This window comes from Kogia breviceps, chromosome 2 (assembly GCF_026419965.1).
Source record: "Kogia breviceps isolate mKogBre1 chromosome 2, mKogBre1 haplotype 1, whole genome shotgun sequence".
NCBI lineage: Eukaryota > Metazoa > Chordata > Mammalia > Artiodactyla > Physeteridae > Kogia > Kogia breviceps.
Window position 1 is genome coordinate 5,581,716 of NC_081311.1, and position 15,079 is coordinate 5,596,794.

The 15,079-nt window shown below is 42.2% G+C and overlaps 1 protein-coding gene across 3 annotated transcripts in view; it reads left to right on the forward strand.

Moving 5' to 3' along the window:
- The window catches only part of ADAM12 (ADAM metallopeptidase domain 12), a 675,955-nt gene that overhangs the window by 27,106 nt on the left and 633,770 nt on the right, over window positions 1-15,079 (forward strand). The gene's annotated exons all lie outside the window — the stretch shown is intronic.

Consider the following 15,079-nt stretch of genomic DNA (forward strand, 5'->3'; position numbering starts at 1 on the left):
CACACATTTGTAGCCTCTCTTTTCATTGCCCCTCACCACCTGCCTATATCAAAGGTATCAGGGATCTGACATCCTTTCCTTAACTGACACAGTCAACCCAAGACAAAAATATTATTTGAAAGGAGCTTTCCTAGTTAATCCTTTGTGGAGCCACTACAGCATGGTTTATAAGCTTATTCTTTAGTAGTGACAGCTTTTTAGTTTGGATCCTTTAAAAACCTAGCCCAGAAATTGCTTGTAGTAAGAATGTGAATCCACAGATAGAAGTTTCTGGTAGTGTGGGCAGCAGGCTCAGGAAGCACCCTGGCCACTGGCACCCCACGGGGAGTTTGGGGGCATTGGGAAGAATGCCACGTTTCCTTGGGGCACTCGGAGGTGCCTGGGAGAGCAGTCAGGCGCAGGTGACCTCCTGGGGATGTGTCTGTCTTCTTTTCCTGGGTGCTGGGTCAGCTAAAATGGGCCTGCTCCAGCTCTTCCAGCAGGGATGCCTGCTCACGTGGTAGTTAGCAGTTTAATGGCCTAGAAACAAGCACAAGCTGGCCCTGAGACCAGGGGTTAAAGGTCCAGGCTGCAGGGAATGTGCCCAAGCAACCCTGGGTGAGCAGGAAGACGTGTATCTCCTGGATTTCTTTCTTTCCTTTTAGATCTATCTATATTTTCAAAGTTCTCATTCTGGAAGAACACTTTCGAGGCAGTCTTAAAACGTGGGTATTCAGGCTGAAGGCAAGGAGTTGCTAAAGAAATCATTCGTGACACTTGTTAAAGAGGGTAAGGCAGCGTTTATTCGGAGGAACTGCAACAGTGGGATCTTACAGGAGAGGAGAGAGATCGGACTCAACTCCAAATACAAGGAAAAATGGGAGTTTATAGCCAAGGAGCAGGGAAAGGGTCAGTGGATGGTAGATTTCTAAGGGGAAACGTCCGGGGTCAGGGGAACTTTGGCTAAGGTGACTTGACAGGCGGGGGATGAGGAATTTGATCAGATATCAAGGAGGGGAGATTTCTTCTAAATGGACCCAGCAGGATTCTTGCTAAAATCGGGCTACGCGGGCCAAGGACAGAACCCAAGAGCATGGCCTTGTTGAAAAAGAGTTCCTCAGAGGAGACTGACTCAGGTCAAGAATGGTCTCTGTTGGAGTCGGCACATGTGTGGGCACCATGCTTCCGGGGGGGGGGGGGCTGACTCCTTGAGGAGACATTTATGCCCTCCGCATCTTCCCACAAGGTCATTCCCACCTGTTAAAGGGAAATTGCACTGGACGCTGGTTGAAAGCTGCAAGACAGATTTTATTTGAGCTGCTGCAGTAGGGGAGAGATTCCAGTGCAGCGCTGAGCTCAACTCTGAGTATGGCAGGCATCTGGGGACCTACAGCTGATGGGGGGAGTGAGCGACACAGCGGATGGAGAGTTACTAAGAAGAGCTTGATTAGATATCACAGCTCAGGGAGAGTCTTGTGAAACCAGCTTTTAGCAGGATTTGAATAAAACTGGACTCAATGGGATTCTTGGGCCTGACGGGCCAAGGCAGCAGGCCTAGATGAAGCCTGCTCAGGAAGAGGGCTCAGAGGAGTCCGACTAAAGTTTGGTCCAGGCGGGAGACCTGTCACACCTCTTCTATGAAAACTGGCCTGAGCTGTCACCTGTGTCCTTTGAACTCTCTGTGCTCCAACTTGCTCCCTCAGGAAAGAGCAAGGAAGTTTGGTTCAGGAATTAGACTTCCTGTGCCCACACCCCTGAGGAGGGCTCAGTGCAAGAAAGAGATCTCTCTCAGCCCCCTGGGCTTTGGGAAACCCAGAGAGCAGAGTTTTAGGTCAGGCTTGGGGTTGCAAGGACCAGAGACACACTGCTGACAACAAAAGAAAAACGGTTTTAAGGAAACCAGTGAACTTTGTAGGAGAACAGGCCACCGGGTTGCACAAAGTGCAGGAACCAAGGGGGCTCCGTGGGACCTAGTAGCAAGAGTGTGGCCCTTCACTTAGAGCCGCGGTGACAGGATCTGTGCCTGACTCTTGCAGACCGTGTCTTTCAGTTAACCTTCTCAGGCTCCATCCTGAGTCAATCATCCCGGGTTCGGAGGCAAGGTCAGATGTTAGAAACCCGGCTTCTGGGCATCTAACCTTATGGGTGCCTAGCTAACAGGGCAGCTCTCCCAGAAGGAGTCCACAGGCCAAGCTGATGTCGCAAAGGCATAAGCAGGCCCGTGGAATCTCAAGTTTGAGAGGGGCCGTGGAGGTCGTTTTGTCCAATTCCTTCCTGATGCCCGACATCTGAAACCCCTCCACCTCCTGCCCTCGCAGGAGTGAGGAAGCGTCTGCAGAGGAGGCCGACCGCACAGTAAGCCCCAAGGCCGGGGAACTCACTCTATTTGAAGGTAGCTCATGACTTGCTCACACAGCTGGAATTGTTAGAAAGCTTTTCTCTTGTGTTGAGCCAAAATAAATAACCTTCTTTATTTTTACTCTGTGCTGAGTAGGCAAAGAGACCCATTAAATATTTTTAAGTTGCTGGAATATGTGGTCTGCTCTGTGTTCTAGGAAGACAACTGAATTGTGATAGTCTAGGAAGGTGATGACATAGGGTTTAGGCCAGGGCAGGGACAGGGGATGCTGCTGGGACCGTTGGAGCCCTGGGAAATGGCAAAATTATCTACACGTGGTTGCACAAGGGAGGAGTTAAAGATGTTTCTGGGCGAATAGCGCTACCATCCATGGGGAAGGAAATTCAGGATTCAAGGGCTGGTGCTGGTGGGGGCATCCTGAATTTGTGGGGTTTGGATGCTCTGCCTCTGAGAGACCATCTGTCCTAGATGCCTGTGAAGCAGCTGGAAATTTGGTCTCGAGATCCAGGGAAAGGTCGGGGTTATCGATCTCGACGTGATCATCATTTACAGGTGGGTGATGTGAGAAACCAGGAGAACAGTTGAGATGAGTGCAGGATCCAGTGTGTGAAATGGGAAGAGAGTGGGGGCTACAAAGCCTAAGGTACCCACGGGCATGGGGTGGGAAGGGGTGGAACTTGAGGTGCAGTGCCAGTGTTGACCTTTGCCCTCAATGTGTCCTTTATTTTTGGAAAAGTCTCTCCACTTCCTCAGGTCTCAGACAACGGTGGTTTAGGCTTCAAGAACTGGGAAGGGCAGAGAGTTGATTTCTTCTGGTAAAATGGTCCTCTTGTCCAGGCCTTTGAAATCTCTTGGCCAGGGTAAAATTTCAGTTTACTATGATTAATAGGCTCCTAACACTAAGGGAGAAAAAATGGTAGGAAGGATGAGTATTTCTTTTCTTTTTTTTTAAATGTTTATTATTTATTTATTTTTAAAATTCTTATTAGTCATCCATTTTATACACATCAGTGTATACATGTCAATCCCAATCGCCCAATTCATCACACCCCACCCCCACCCCCCTGCCACTTTCCCCACTTGGTGTCCATACATTTTTTCTCTACTTCTGTGTCTCAATTTCTGCTCTGCAAACGGGTTCATCTGTACCATTTTCTGGGTTCCACATATATGCATTAATATATGATATTTGTTTTTCTCTTTCTGACTTACTTCACTCTGTATGACAGTCTCTAGATGCATCCACATCTCTACAAACGACCCAATTTCGTTCCTTTTTATAGCTGAGTAATATTCCTTCGTATATATGTACCACATCTTCTTTATCCATTTGCCTGTCGATGGGCATTTATGTTGCTTCTGTGACCTGGCTATTGTAAATAGAGCTGCAGTGAACATTGGGGTGCATGTGTCTTTTTGAATTATGCTTTTCTCAGGGTATATGCCCAGTAGTGGGATTGCTGGGTCATATGGTAGTTCTATTTTTAGTTCTTTAAGGAACCTCCATACTGTTCTCCATAGTGGCTGTATCAGTTTACATTCCCACCAACAGTGCAAGAGGGTTCCCTTTTCTCCACACCCTCTCCAGCATTTGTTGTTTCTAGATTTTCTGATGATGCTCATTCTAACTGGTATGAGGTGATACCTCATTGTAGTTTTGATCTGCATTTCTCCAGTAATTAGTGATGTTGAGCAGCTTTTTATGTGCTTCTTGGCCATCTCTATGACTTCTTTGGAGAAACGTCTATTTAGGTCTTCTGCCCATTTTTGGATTGGGTTTTTTTTTTTTTTTTTTTTTTTTTTTTTTTAATATTGAGCTGCATGAGCTGTTTATATATTTTGGAGATTAATTGTTTCTCCAGTGATTCTTTTGCAAATATTTTCTCCCATTCTGAGGGTTGTCTTTTCATCTTGTTTATGGTTACCTTTGCTGTGCAAAAGCTTTTAAGTTTCATTAGGTTCCATTTGTTTATTTTTGTTTTTATTTCCATTATTCTAGGAGGTGGATCAGAAAAGATCTTGCTGTGATTTATGTCAAAGAGTGTTCTTCCTATGTTTTCCTATAAGAGTTTTACACTGCCCGGTCTTACATTTAGGTCTTGAATCCATTTTGAGTTTATTTTTGTGTATGGTGTTAGGGAGTGTTTTAATTTCATTCTTTTACATGTAGCTGTCCAGTTTTCCCAGCACCACTTATTGAAGAGACTGTCTTTTCTCCATTGTATATCCTTGCCTCCTTTGTCATAGATTAGTTGACCATAGGTGCGTGGGTTTATCTCTGGGCTTTCTATCCTGTTCCATTGATCTATATTTCTGGTTTTGTGCCAGTACTGTATTGTCTTGATTACTGTAGCTTTGTAGTATAGCCTGAAGTCAGGGAGTCTGATTCCTCCCACTCCGTTTTTGTCCCTTAAGACTGCTTTGGCTATTTGGGGTCTTTTGTGTCTCCATATAAATTTTAAGATTTTTTGTTCTAGTTCTGTAAAAAATGCTATTGGTAATTTGATAGGGATTGCACTGAATCTGTAGATTGCTTTGGGTAGTATAATCATTTTCACAATATTGATTCTTCTAATCCAAGAACATGGTATATCTCTCCATCTGTTGATATCATCTTTAGTTTCTTTCATCAGTGTCTTACAGTTTTCTGCATACAGGTCTTTTGTCTCCCTTGGTAGGTTTATTCCTAGGTATTTATTCATTTTGTTGCAATGGGAAACGGGAATGTTTCCTTAATTTCTCTTTCAGACTTTTCATCATTAGTGTATAGGAATGCAAGAGATTTCTGTGCATTAGTTCTATATCCTGCAACTTTACCAGATTCATTGATTAGCTCTCGTAGTTTTCTGGTGGCATCTTTAGGATTCTCTATGTATGGTATCATGTCATCTGCAAACAGTGACAGTTTTACTTCTTCTTTTCCAATTTGTATTCCTTTTATTTCTTTTTCTTCTCTGACTGCCGTGGCTAGCACTTCCATAACTATGTTGAATAATAATGGTAAGAGAGGACATCCTTGTCTTGTTCCTGATCTTAGAGGAAATACTTTCAGTTTTTCACCATTGAGAATGATGTTTGCTGTGGGTTTGTCATATATGGCCTTTATGATGTTGAAGTAGGTTCTCTCTGTGCCCACTTTATGGAGAGTTTTTATCATAAGTGGGTGTTGAATTTTGTCAAAAGGTTTTTCTGCATCTATTGAGATGATCATATGGTTTTCATTCTTCAGTTTGTTAATATGGTGTATCACATTGATTGATTTGCATATATTGAAGAATCCTTGCATCCCTGGGATAAATCCCACTTGATGATGGTGTATGATCCTTTTAATGTGTTGTTGGATTCTGTTTGCTAGTATTTTGTTGAGGATTTTTGCATCTATATTCATCAGTAATATGGGTCTGTAATTTACTTTTTTTGTAATATCTTTGACTGGTTTTGGTATCAGGGTGATGGTGGCCTCATAGAATGAGTTTGGGAGTTTCCCTTCCTCTGCAGTTTTTTGGAGGAGTTTGAGAAGGATGGGTGTTAGCTCTTCTCCAAATGTTTGATAGAATTTACCTGTGAAACCATCTGGTCCTGGACTTTTGTTTGTTGGAAGGTTTTTAATCACACTTTCAATTTCATTACTTGTGATTGGTCTGTTCATATTTTCTATTTCTTCCTGGTTCAGTCTTGGAAGGTTATACCTTTCTAAGAATTTGTCCATTTCTTCCAGGTTGTCCATTTTATTCGCATAGAGTTGCTTCTAGTAGTCTTTTAGGATGCTTTGTATTTCTGCAGTGTCTGTTGTAACTTCTCTATTTTCATATCTAATTTTATTGATTTGTGTCCTCTCCCTCTTTTTGTTGATGAGTCTGGCTAATGGTTTATCAACTTTGCTTATCTTCTCAAAGAACCAGCTTTTCATTTTATTGATCTTTGCTATTGTTTTCTTTGTTTTAATTTCATTTATTTCTGATCTGATCTTGATGATTTCTTTCCTTCTGCTAACTTTGGGTTTTGTTTGTCCTTCTTTCTCTAGTTCCTTTAGGTGTAAGGTTAGATTGTTTATTGAGATTTTTCTTGTTTCTTGAGGTAGGCTTGTATAGCTATAAACTTCCCTCTTAGAACTGCTTTTGCTGCATCCCATAGGTTTTGGATCGTCATGTTTTCATTGTCATTTGTCTCTAGGTATCTTTTGATTTCCTCTTTGATTTTTTTCAGTGATCTCTTGGTTATTTAGTAAGGTATTGTTTAGTCTCCATGTGTTTGTGTTTTTTACGTTTTTTTCCCTGTTATTGATGTCTAATCTCATAGCATTGTGGTCAGAAAAGATGCTTGATATGATTTCAGTTTTCTTAAATTTACTGAGGCTTGATTTGTGACCCAAGATGTGATCTATCCTGGAGAATGTTCCCTGTGCACTTGAGAAGAATGTGTAGTCTGCTGTTTTTGGATGGAATGTCCTATAAATATCAATAAAATCTATCTGGTCTATTGTGTCATTTAAAGCTTATGTTTCCTTATTAATTTTCTGTTTGGATGATCTGTCTATTGGTGTAAGTGAGGTGTTAAAGTCCCCCCTATTATTGTGTTACTGTCTATTTCCTCTTTTAGAGCTGTTAGCAGTTGCCTTATATGTTGAGGTGCTGCTATGTTGGGTGCATATATATTTATACTTGTTGTATCTTCTTCTTGGATTGATCCCTTGATCATTACATAGTGCCCTTCCTTGTCTCTTGTAACATTGTTTATTTTAAAGTCCATTTTATCTGATATGGGTATTAATACTCCAGATTTCTTTTGATTTCCATTTGCATGGAATACCCCCTCACTTTCAGTCTGTATGTGTCCCTAGGTCTGAAGTGGGTCTCTTGTAGACAGCATATATATGGGTCTTGTTTTTGTATCCATTCATCAAGCCTTTGTCTTTTGGTTGGAGCATTTAATCCATTCACGTTTAAGATAATTATTGATATGTATGTTCCTATGACCATTTTCTTAATTGTTTTGGGTTTGTTTTTGTAGGTCCTTTTCTTCTCTTGTGTTTCCCACTTAGAGAAGTTCCTTTAGCATTTGTTGTAGCGCTGGTTTGGAGGTGCTGAATTCTCTTAGCTTTTGCTTGTCTGTAAGGCTTTTGATTTCTCCATCAATTCTGATTGAGATCCTTGATGGGTAGAGTAATCTTGGTTGTAGGTTCTTCCCTTTCATCACTTTAAGTATATCATGCCACTCCTTTCTGGCTTGTAGAGTTTCTGCTGAGAAATCAGCTGTTAACCTTATGGGAGTTCCCTTGTATGTCGTTTTTCCCTTGCTGCTTTCAATAATTTGTCTTTGTCTTTAATTTTTGCCAATTTGATTACTATGTGTCTCGGTGTGTTTCTCCTTGGATTTATCCTGTATGGGACACTGCGCTTCCTGGACTTGGGTGGCTATTTCCTTTCCCATGTTTGGGAAGTTTTTGACTACAATCTCTTCAAATATTTTCTCGGGTCCTTTCTCTGTTCTTCTTCTGGGACCCCTATGATGTGAATGTTGTTGCCTTTAATGTTGTCCCAGAGGTCTCTTAGGCTGTCTTCATTTCTTTTCATTCTTTTTTCTTAATTCTGTTCTGCAGCAGTGAATTCCACCATTCTGTCTTCCAGGTCACTTATCCGTTCTTCTGCCTCAATTATTCTGCAATTGATTCCTTCTAGTGTATTTTTCATTTCAGTTATTGTATTGTTCATCTCTGTTTGTTGTTTAATTCTTCTAGGTCTTTGTTAAACATTTCTTGCATCTTCTCGATCTTTGCCTCCATTCTTTTTCTGAGGTCCTGGATCATCTTCACTATCATTATTCTGAATTCTTTTTCTGGAAGATTGCCAATCTCCATTTCATTTAGTTGTTTTTCTGGGGTTTTATCTTGTTCCTTCATCTGGTACATAGCCCTCTGCCTTTTCATGTTGTCTGTCTTTCTGTGAATGTGGTTTTTGTTCCACAGGCTGCAGGATGGTCGTTCTTCTTGCTTCTGCTGTCTGCACTTTAGGATGACTATTTCTGCCCAGACTTACATCTGTTTTCAAAATCAGCGAGACGTAGGAACTCCCTTTCAAATTTCCATTCTGTGTGTTATAAAAAGATTCCGTTTACAGTTTCCCCATCACTGTGCTACTTGTCTGCCTATGAGACTGCTTGCTCTAAGGATTTAGAAAGGATTGGGAGAATCAGGTGCACATTTAAGCCATTTCTGGGGAAATCACTTATAGGAAATGTATGTAAAGGGGATTGACGAAGGTCACTGTTTCAATTAGTAATTCACTTAGGTAAAGAAGAAGGTGGGACAGAGTGAAATTTTCTCCATCCTGATCAATTAAGCCCGACCTTTACAAATGGCAATTTTTAAAGGGTGGGTCTTTGATTGATGAGTGGGATGAAGTGATTATATTTCCACTTAAACTTGAGGATAATTGTTCCTTTATACCAGCTTTTATAAGAACAGTGATTTGCTTCTGTCATAATCATAGTTTCAATTTTATTTCATAGAGTCAAACAGTCAGTTGTCCCAATAAAACACATACCACTGACCACGCTTTGAGGAAGGGTTGTTCTATTTTACCTTAAAAACCACCCTGGATCTGATGTGAATTGTGTTTCTTTTCTCTTCTGGAAGTTATTTATAATGCAGTTTCTCTATGAAAGAGGTATAGAGGGGACACCAAATTTTTATTTATTTATTTATTTAAATCAAACTATAGTTGATTTTACAATGTTGTCTTAGTTTCAGGTGTACAGTAAAGTGATTCAGTTATATATAAATATATATACTCTTTTTTAATATTCTCTTCCATTATAGGTTATTACAAGATATTGAGTAGAGTTCCCTGTGCTATACAGTAGGTTATTGTTGGTTTTCTATTTTATACATAGTAGTGTGTATCTGTTAATCCCAAACTCTTAATTTATCCCTCCCCCATCCCCTTTCCCCCTTTGGTAACCATAAGTTTGTTTTCTATGTCTGTGAATCTGTTTCTATTTTGTAAATAAGTTCACTTGAGGGACACCAAATTTATCTGTTTGTTTTCCCTGAAAAACCTGTTTTTTAAATTAAGGCTCTAATTGTTGGAGTAGAAAGATGTGGATACTTTTTGTACAGAGCTGTTTTGATCACACTGTGCTTATCTGCCTTATTATAGTTTCCTCCCTGCCCATGGGGAGGATTCCTCTCTTGAGCAATGTTTAAGAGTGTCTTTTATTTATTTTTTAAATATTTTTTTGCGGTACGCGGGCCTCTCACTGCTGCGGCCTCTCCCGCTGTGGAGCACAGGCTCCGGACGCGCAGACTCAGTGGCCATGGCTCACGGGCCCAGCCGCTCCGCGGCATGCGGGATCCTCCCAGACCGGGGCATAAACCTGTGTCCCCTGCATCAGCAGGCGGACTCTCAACCACTGCGCCACCAGGGAAGCCCTAAGAGTGTCTTTTTAAAAAAAAATTATTATTAGTTAATTAATTAATTAATTAATATATTTATTTTTGTCTGTCTTGGGTCTTCGTTGCTGTGTGCAGACTTTCTCTAGTTGTGACTAGTGGGCGCTACTCTTCAGTGTGGTGCGCGGGTTTCTTATTGCGGTGGCTTCTCTTGGTGCAGAGCACAGGCTCTAGGTGCGTCAGCTTCAGTAGTTGTGGCTCCCGGGCTCTAAAGCGCAGGCTCAGTAGTTGTGGCGCACAGGCTTAGTTGCTCCACGGCATGTGGGTTCTTCCCAGGCCAGGGCTTGAACCTGTGTCCCCTGCATTGGCAGGTGGATTCTTAACCACCGTGCCACCAGGGAAGCCCATTATTATTATATTTTAAGAGTGTCTTTAATCAAAGCAATTTCTTTGGTCAGAAATCACATCAGTCCTCAGAGAGCAAAGTATAAACTCCTTGGCCCAGCATTCCCTTCCCCCTCTGACTGTAGTCCATTCTTCTAGATTTTTCTCCAGTTGGGTAGCCTTGCAACACCTGTGCTCAACACTTGCTCATGTCTCTCCTTGGCCATGGTGAGACTCTCCTGAAACTGACTTCTATGTATTTCTGTTGAGAAAATCCTTCCTTTTTCAGATTAGTTCCCTGAATCAACCTGCCCCACCCCTAGTCTCCCAAGGGCATTTTGTTTTTTCAGCAATCAGTTCTTCCAATGTTTTCTTGTTTCCTTTGTAGATTTGTCCCTTTTTTCCCCTTCAGGACTGTGGGCTCGGAGAGCAGGGACCTTGTCCCACTCATCTCCATGTTCTCAAGTTCAGGGACTGGCCCAAGAACTTGGACCAGTTGTTCACTAGATTGAATGGCATTATTTGTATGAAGGATTGACATGGAGCCGACTGCATCCAGGGATCCAACCTGCTTGTCCCAGGAAGCCCACAGAGCAGGCTGGGAAGTGGATCCTCTGACGGCCGCTGAGACCCTGACAGGGAAAGCATTTGTCTTTGGATTTTTTTTAAATTAATTAATTTATTTTTGGCTGCATTGGGTCTTTGTTGCTGCACGTGGGCTTTTCTCTAGTTGCATTGAGTGGGAACTACTTTTTGTTGTGGTGTGCGGGCTTCTCATTGTGGTGGCTTCTCTTGGTGCAGAGCACAGGCTCTAGGTGCATGGGCTTCAGTAGTTGTGGCACACAGGCTCAGTAGTTCTGGCTCACGGGTGCTAGAGCGCAGGCTCAGCAGTTGTGGTGCACAGGCTAAGTTGCTCTGCGGCATGTGGAATCTTCCCGGACTAGGGCTTGAACCCATGTCCCCCGCACTGGTGGGTGGATTCTTAACCACTGCTCCACCAGGGATGTCCTTGTCTTTGGATTTTTCCGAGATTCTTTCAAGAGCTTTGTATGACAGGCACCTGTCCTGTGACTCAGCTTCCTCAGTTGAGAGGGACAGCCTTCCACTGAGTGTCTCCTTTCTGCTTTCTCCACCCAGCCTCCACCCTGTTCTGCAAGAGGGAGGTGGGAAAAAGCAGCACAACTCCTGGTCCCTGGAGAAGAAAGGACATTTATTCCTGCTTTCTGGGCATAAAAGGACATGTTTGGGTCAGTTATGCCAACTTGTATAGGACATTATTGGAAAGAAAATAGACCAAGTTGCTTTTGTCACAGGGACATGTGATGGTCCCCGTTGGTTCTCTGATGAATAACCGTTCTGCTCACATCCCCTCCTGAATTCTGCTTAGAGGCTGCCTGGGTCTTGACCCTCAGTTTTGTTGCAATCACCAATAAATAGTGCAATGAGCAACTTTTTCCCGCTCTACGAGTTTCTGCCTCTAGCTTCATCTTTGCCCATCACCTGGTGCATAATCTAATTTTAAAAATAATTGGTGAAATAAGTACTAAGCAAGGAGCTCAGCTGAAGATTACCCAGTTGTGTAGCTTTGTGTCAGAAAGAACTGCATCCAGGCGGATTTAACTGCTTCCTCTCAGAGGCATGGATGCTTAGTTGCCACCTCTTGTGTACTGAGGAGCAAAAGAACCTCATCCAGATCTGAGGAAGTCAGATGCTGGGGTGAACATGACATGGACAGTCCCTGAGGTCCACTGTGTCCTATTCTTAGAAAGGGGGAATGAGTTTCAATTCATTTCTCCCCAGAGGGTATGAGCCCTTCATCCACTGTGCAGTCTCTCTAAGCTCAGGATTGCTGTCCCATCTCAGAAATGGTACCACCATCCATCTGGTTGGCCAAGCTGGAACCCAAGGAGTCTTTCTGTGTCTCTCACACTCCCACATCCAATCCCTGCCTATATTCTTGTGATTTACCTCCCAGTCATCTCTGGGATCCACCCTCTTCTCTCCCTCCCTGCTGCCATGTTGGTTGGACGCCTGCACTAGTCCATGCTTTCTGCCTAGTCTCCACCTATAGACAGAATGAGCTGTTGAGGCCGTGGTGCTCCCCACTTAAAAATCTTTCCATTCCTTTCAATTGCTCTTAGAATAAAGAAAGTTCTTAGTTTCTTTCACCTGCGTCTTATAGTTTTCAAAGTACATGTCTTTTGCCTCCTTAGGTAGGTTCATTCCTAGGTATTTTATTCTTTTTGATGCAATGATAAATAGGATTATTTCCTTAATTTCTCTTTCTGATTGTTCATTGTTAGTGTATAGAAATGCAACAGACTTCTGTGTATTAATTTTGTATCCTGTGAATTTACCGAATTCATTGATGAGCTCTAGTAGTTTTCTGGTAGCATCTTTAGGATTTTCTATGTATAGTATCGTGTCATCTGCGAACAGTGACAGTTTTACGTCTTCTTTTCCAATTTAGATACCTTTTATTTCTTTTACTTCTCTGATTGCTGTGGCTAGTACTTCCAGTACTATGTTGAATAAAAGTGGCAAGAGTGGGCATCCTTGTTTTTTCCTGATCTTAGAGGAAATGCTTTCAGTTTTTCACCGTTGAGTATGATGTTAGCTGTGGGTTTGTCACGTATGACCTTTATAATGTTGAGGAATATTCTCTCTATGCCCACTTTCTGGAGAGTTTTTATCATAAATGGATGTTGAATTTTATTAAAAAAAAAAGAAAGTTCTTGCTGTGGTGTGAAAGGCCCTGGGCGCCCTGGCCCCTGAGCTCCACCACCTCCACCTCCCTCTTTCTAATCCACTCCTGCTCTCCATGAGCCTTCTGCTATGGGATCCTTGTATTAATATTGTACAAGCTGGTCCTCCGGCTTGAGCTATGCCACTCATTCCCTTCTCCCTAAGTGACCTTGACTCATCCCACAGGTCCTCACCGTATGTCCTAGGGAAGCCATCCCTGATCTTAAGACCAACCCCATCTCAGGTACCTGGAGACCACCTTCCTCTCCTTTGCTGCCCTTGTCACAGTCATGTGATATTTATTTGTGTTTGATGAATATCTGTCCCCTCATCCAGACTGTAAGCTGCACAAGAGCTTAGATTTTGCTTGCCAGCCCCCGTGCCAAGTCCAGGTGCTCCGTAAACACCTGTCTGGGGGATGAGCTGGCTGGTTGCAGGAAGGAGAGCCTGGAGAGCTGTGAGGACAGGGAATCAGACACGTCATCATGGCTGACATCGAAAGGACTCTGAGGTGCCATGCTGAGACATTATGTCTAGTTCCCGTCCTGCTTTCTTTTCTTCCACGCTCTGAATTGATCCCACCCTCTCTCCTGACCCCCATCTTTTCAATCTCCTTCCTCTGACATCATCACCCTCTCTCCTCCCAGTGTTGCCTGGCCCCAGAGCCATGAACCCCAGCCTGTGCAGAGGCTTGTATTGGGCTCAGACATTGTTACTGGTGCGACTCCAGGCTGCTTTAAATTAGAAAGGTTTAGTGGTTTCTACTTCCTTATTAATTGTTAGTTGTATATCAAGAGCCCCCCAAGAGAAAAATAACACTTACAAATAATTGTCAGAAGTCACACACTCCTTCCAAGGGTTGTATATTATTGGGGAAAGGCTGCAAATAGAAGGCACTTTCCCAAACTCTTGTGGGCCCTGCTGTGCAGAATGCTGCTTGTTTTAGTGAAATATTGTTAATAAGGCATGGAGAGAATAGACTTGGTTAAAAGCTAAAATGGTATATATATATTTTTTTGGAGTAGCTTTTGCAATTGAAAGAGACACACGGAATTAAATGTATTTTTGAAGCTTATTGTGTTTTTAATATCATGATCGTGTTAGTGTCGAGCTTTCCAGCACAAAAAGAATTTTTATCTGGCAGCTGTAATGTGATGGAGGCAGAGGGCCTGAGGATCTGACGAAAGCATCTTCCCAACAAAGCAGAACTGTGTACCCTCATTGCTTATTATTTTATGTCTTGGTAAAAATACCAGTGCTGGCCATAAGCTCATTCTTTTTTTTTTTTTTTTTTTTTTGGAAATAAACAAGATTTAATTCACATCTGTGGAATACTTCATCCAATAACAACAGAATACATTCTTCTCAAGCTCACGTGAAACATTCACCAAATTAGACAACATTCTGGGCAATAAAACATACTTTAACATGTTAAAAAGAATAGAAACTATACAATGTGTGCTTTCAGACCACAAAGGAATTAAACTCGTAATCAATAACAGAAAGATAGCTGGAAAATCCACCACTACTTCTTTTTTTTTTTTTTAACATCTTTATTGGAGTATAATTGCTTTACAATGGTGTATTAGTTTCTGCTTTATAACAAAGTGAATCAGCTATACACATACATATGCTCCCTATCTCTTCCCTCTTGCGTCTCCCTCCTTCCCACCCTCCCTATCCCACCCCTCTAGGTGGTCACAAAGCACCGAGCTGATCTCCCTGGGCTACGCGGCTGCTTCCCACTAGCTATCTGTTTTACGTTTGGTAGTGTATATATGTCCATGCCACTCTCTCACTTTGTCACAGCTTACCCTTCCCCCTCCCCATATCCTCAAGTCCATTCTCTAGTAGGTCTGTGTCTTTATTCCTGTCTTATCCCTAGGTTCTTCAGAATTCAAAAAGAGTCATGTACCAAAATGTTCATTGCAGCTCTATTTATAATAGCCAGGACATGGAAGCAACCTAAGTGTCCATCATTGGATGAATGGATAAAGAAGATGTGGCACATACATACAACGGAATATTACTAAGCCATAAAAAGAAACAAAATTGAGATATTTGTAGTGAGGTGGATGGCCTAGAGTCTGTCATACTGAGTGAAGTAAGTCAGAAAGAGAAAAACAAATACCGTATGCGAACACATACATATGGAACGTAAGCTCATTCTTGTAAAGCATTGACTTGTGAACAGATGACCTAAACTGCTTCCTTCTCTCTCT